This window comes from Mesoplodon bidens (genome assembly GCF_964165515.1).
Source record: "Mesoplodon bidens genome assembly, chromosome: 5".
Lineage (NCBI taxonomy): Eukaryota > Metazoa > Chordata > Mammalia > Artiodactyla > Ziphiidae > Mesoplodon > Mesoplodon bidens.
In genome coordinates, this window is record NC_138161.1 from 18028174 (window position 1) to 18034173 (window position 6000).

Genomic DNA, 6000 nt, shown 5'->3' on the forward strand with positions numbered 1-6000 from the left:
CTTACTTGTAATTACTGATATGAACAATATATGGGATGCTTCAAGTCAAGAAATATTTTTTTAACATTTGGACTTAGTGAAAAGTCCTTATGGATATAATTTTTGGTCAAAATCTGGATTAGGAGTAAGCAACATATTTAGGTAAAAGTCAATCATATGAGAAAGTCAAATAATTAAACTGATGAAAATATGTCTCAAGAATGTAAAACTAAGACAGGAATAGATTTACTAAAACAAGCTTCACAGTCTTTCATATGTGCAGGTGCTTATTTCGATCCATATTACCTGTAAGAGGCACAGTAACTCTGGTTATATTAAAAATTGAAGATTCTTTTCTCTAGTTTGACAATCATGGCTGTAGTGACTGCTTCTCCCAAACAGATTTTCCTATAGTTTTTAGTTCCTGCTCTTTCAGACCTTTTGTGGACTGTATTCTTTTCCCCAGCCATTGGACCTTTGAGAGGCCCATTCCCTTTGGGGTTTAGGTCTTGCCTATGTGCAGTTGTGGAAGGTTGAAGCACACTTGTCAACTTTACTTTCAAGATTTTCTATATGCATCCATCTGTGTTCTGCCCCCATCCTGTTCTGGATATCTAACTTCTAGACATTCACGCAACTCTTCCCAGTCATTCCCTTCCCAACTGAGAGAGAATTCCAGAACCTTCTTTTTCCAACTAGTGCTCTCTCTGCTCTTAGTGAAAATCTCTTCTCATTGACCAGACAAGCTAGAAAGAATCTGACATTTAGTTTAATTTACATTGATATATACTTATAAATATTTATTATACTTATATTTATTTTGTTTAAACCAAAGTTTTAATATATGTGTACTGTTTAATTTATGCAAATATATCCATCTAGAGATATTTATATATTAATAGAATAAATTGCCTTTACTTACATTGATGTTCCTCAAAGTAGTCTGTACATCATGGATACCTGGGGAATTTTTTTTAAACTATCAATGCCTAGATCTCACCCTTAGAAATTCTGATATAATTGGTGTAGGGTGTGGCCTGGACATGTGCCTTGTATAAAAATTATCTTAGTGAGTCTAATGTGTAGTTAGCATTGAGAACACACAACTGCCCTAAAGAAATATGTCTCTCTAAATGGATTTTCTAAACACCAGCCTAGGCACCTATCCTTTCATTTAAAGAACCTCTGTGGCTTTTCAAAATAATTTAGAAAGTTGCCTCTTCTAGGAACACAGAAGATGAGTTGTACTGGGACTCTCCCGATTGATCTCCTTCTGTTTCTTTTTTCTACTTTGAGATCGATGCCAAACGAATCACTGCTGTAACCAAAACTGCTACATTTAGCTTTTCTGCAATCCCATCACTATATGAAACAGATTTAAATAAAACTTCCAAGAAAGTATAGACAAACTTCTCAGATCAAGAATCTCTGCCTCTGTCATGTCTTATTTCTTGTCTCCAAGACTCAAATTTGGCTGATAACAGAGAAGGAACAAGAAAATTTTATCCTGTAACAGGATGCCTGCATGAGTTTCCTTCTAATATTTCAGATAATCAAGTTTACCTACATAGGAAAAAACAAACAAACAAAAATTATTCAAAGAACTTAACTTATTCATTAGTTTAACAAATATTTATTAAGCAACTATTATGAACCAACTATATTTGGTGCTGGAAAGAGTGGCAGCAATAAAGACACAGCCCCTGATCTCAGGGAGCTTACAGCCCAGTGGTGGAGGGTGGCCATCTGGGTGGGAGGAGGTTAACATTCAACAAATAGGTAAGTATTTCAAAGTAAGTGTGATAAGTATTAGGAGAAACATAGGAAGTTGTTAGAGGGAGGTGAGGTGATCAGGAAAATACTTATTTGAGGAAATGTCATTTAAATTGAGAACCTATGGGTGAGTATGGGGCAGAGGGCAGTATGGTGGGGAGGGGAGAATCACAGAAAAAATAGAAGATGTTTGGATTTGAAGGTGGGAACGAGCTTGGTGATCAAAGGTAATATATGGTAAAAAAAAATATCTAAAAGCAATGTGATTGTTACAAAGTAAACACAGAGAGGGCTGGTGAAAGATGTGGCTGGAGAACCAAGCCAAGGCTGGAACACACAGAGCCTTAGAGGGCTCATTAAAAGTTATGCATCTTAGTCTAAGAGTAATTAGAATTAACTACAGTTTTTATATAAAAGATGACACACTTAAATGAAAATAAAAGATTTTTAAAGGTCATTTATTTATTCCTTCCTTCCTTCCTACATTCATATTTTACTCAAATATCACTTTCTCAAAGAGGATTGTGCTGGTTCCTCTATGTAATACAACAACCTGTTTCTACCCTTACTCTAACCCTCCCAAATGCCCTAACTCCACTGCATTTTTTTCTGCCTCACACCAATCAAATGATTTACTTATTCTGTTTTCTGTCTGTTGCCACTCCTAGTCACTAATGCAGGCGCTGATACAAGTATCAGAGAGATTTACTGGTGTTTGCAGCTGTGTTACAAGCAGCTTCTTAGGGGCACCTTGTCCATGGGAGAAAATGTGCTTGATAATTATTTACCCAAGACATGAATTTCCCTCTTGGCTAAATCACGTATTAAACTTTTAACCTTTCTCACAAATTCACACTAGACAGTTTAAACTTAATTGAGTAATACATAAATTAAGCTGTTTTTTTTCCCCCTTTAGATTTTTTCCAGTGAAAAATCTTGGCATTTGTAGCTTTGTAACAGACATGGCTACATTCTCAGGAGAGAGGTCATGGACCAAATATTCTCATTCAAGAAGAGATTTTCTTTAGATCAGACTCAAGAGGTACAATATTGGCAAGTCAGCATGTGTGATACTCTTCTGGGTCTGTTCTCACATATATCCATTTCTGTTCACAGTCCACAGCATGAACTTCACATTTATAGGAGGTATTTTTTTAAGTTCATATAGTGACCCCTCAGATATGTACTTGAGCTCAATCTGCCTATAGATTCTGTAGCAGAAACACGAATATTTTTTAACTCCTGAGATATCAGAACTGTCATTGCCCAGAAAATGGCAGGCTTGCATTTCTAAAAGGACACTGACCTTTTCTTCAAAGGGTTAGAAATGTTGACCAGTAGAGGGCAGCTGCAACTCTTCAAAACTGGCTCTATGTTCTGACCATCAGGAGACACATGCTTCACTCATTTACAAAGAAGTTATTATTGCTTTTAGCTTATGTTTATTCCTTTTCTAATTATACAAGATTATTGATTTTTATACATGAATAATACATAATAAAAATAATCAGGTATGCAGAAAGAGAAAAAGAAAATCACTGATATCACCATTATCCTGAGACAGCATAACAACTATTAATAGTGATGTATTCCAATTATACATGCATATAACTTTCATTAATTTTCCAAAAATGAGATCATAGAGTGAACACTAACAATATCTTTTAAAAATAGAATAAATATACACACTGATAGGACGATGTCAAAGGGACAGAAGAACCAACTGAAAAAGCTCTCAGTGTCCAAAGCTGAAACATCTTAGGAAATAAAATAAAGCAGTATTGGACCACAATACAAGGTATAAAATAAACATCTGAGTCCACATGGATAGCAACAATGATTGAATAAATTAATAAATATAGAGAAAAGACAAATTTCCTTTGCAGAAAAATCCCAAATATTTGGAATATTTTCTCACTTCTTAAGTGTGAGCTGTGCACAATGACTTTCTTCTAAAGAGTACAGTTTAAGAAGAAAGGAAAAAGAGTACCTTTACAGTGGAGAAACCTGACATATACTACCTTAGCTAGGTTATCAAGGTCGAAATAAAAAAATCATGTTGATAGTATGTACCCTAGATATGTCTGATGCCCTTTACATTTGTGATTGTCCTCCTAGAGCTTAATAACCTAGAGGAAATGAAGACCTGAAAAGACCAAAGGAAAATTTCAAATTGGCTGTGTTTATTGAGTAATTAAGTATTGGAGAGAGGGCTAAGGCAGTTGCAGTCTCTCAGAAGAAAGTTGACAATGGACATCTGGATGCAAGCAGATTGACTCTATCGACTTGTGAATGGATTGCACAATCACATGCACATAAATGTTGGCTGTGATATATACAAACACCAGATTCCCTGGGAGACAATGCTAAACCCATTTGATGGATAGAGTATTGTAATGTTCTAAGATATCACCCGAGTCATGGAATATCAATAATCTTGTTGTAAAAGATATACAGTAAAAAGTAGATATAAGTGAAAAAAGTCATGGATTTTCAAATTAGAAAAACTTGGAGTCAAAATCCAACTCTGCTGTTGTAACTTTGGGCAAGAAAGTGAATATACAAAGTGGAATAACACAAATTTCAGAGTTGTTATGAGAACTGATGATATTATGCAGAGAATTATAAGAAATCAGATTTCCCTCCCAAAATTAGAACCAGAGAATAAATCACTATAATTATTATTATCTGTCAGGAATGACAAAAGGAATCTGTTTCTGGTTTCTATTAATATGGGATGATGAAAGATAATCTGTATCTCCAAGCCACCCTTCTACTATGGGTGATATTTGTATGTTGGTCCCAAATTTAATAATCTTACTTTAAATTCTCTGGTTACTGAAATATCTCTTCTATCATAAAAAAATTACTAAGGCTTCAGAGGGTACCAACAGTAGTCTTCTGGGCCTTATGGCAAAGAACAGAAAAAAATATCCTTCTAAGCTTTTGAAGTATTTTTTTTTAATGACTATCTTTTATCTAGCCAATATCTGAAACCCTAGTCAAGTAAGCAAACATTTTCTATAGCTAAACCAGATTATTTAAAATAACATGCCGGGCTTCCCTGGTGGCGCAGTGGTTGAGAGTCCGCCTGCCGATGCGAGGGACGCGGGTTCGTGCCCCGGTCCGGGAAGATCCCACGTGTCACGGAGTGGCTGGGCCCATGAGCCATGGCCACTGAGCCTGCGCGTCCGGAGCCTGTGCTCCACAATGGGAGAGGCCACAACAGTGAGAGGCCCGTGTACCGCAAAAAATAAATAAATAAATAAATAAAATAACATGGACTTCTTGGTCACTATGCCAAAATATCCATTCACAAGTGGCAGATATTCTACAACCTGGCCACAACTGACCTGGCAGCAGGAGCATGATTGAGTGTGGTAGGTTCACATGTACAACCAAAGGTGATGAGAAAAAGAAACCCTGAGAAAAGTGTGATGGGAAATATCCAATCAGGTTACTTCTCAAGTAGGGTGATACCCTTAGGCTGATGCAAACTTTCTAGCTGCTGTAGTAGAATTCATTGTGTGCAGCCTATACCCTAGAGTCATTCTATTATATTTCTATAAGTATGTGCAGAGTTGATGTGATACTATTCATCATGGGAAATGGGTAACTATTTCCAAAATGAATCTGGGAATTTGTTGTAGCCAGTAATGATTTCCAAATCATATTGGAAGAAATATGTCCTTAGGAGATGATAGAAGACTCTGGAGAAAATAAAATATAGGGACTAAAAACAGGTCAGTGGTGGCAGAGTTTGGAGAAATGTGGAGGGGCTTAATTATAAAAGCTATTGCAAGAAGATTTTGAGGGTGATGGAACTCCTCTGTGTGGATTTTTGGTGGCAGATATATTGCTGTATGTATTTGTTGAAACAAACAAGAATGTACACCACAAAGGGTAATTATTACTGTATGTAAATATTGAAAATATATCGGTCAGCCTATGGAGGAAAGATGACATGCAGATTGTGACAAATGAACCAAACTGTATTACAAGTGAATCACATAACTACACAAAAGTGGATGGGGAAGAAAGAAGCTCTTCATGGCAACTTTGGAAAATAGTATTTTGATTGAATATCATGTGGGTAAAGGTAAAATAAGCTACACAACACTATATTCTAGTTGGTAATGTATTAGCAATTTTTAAGCTACTTTATTTGTATACAATGGTTGAAAAAATAAGTAAATATGCTGTTAATAATGACAACCAGGTTTCTCAAGAAGTTATAAATAAAATAGA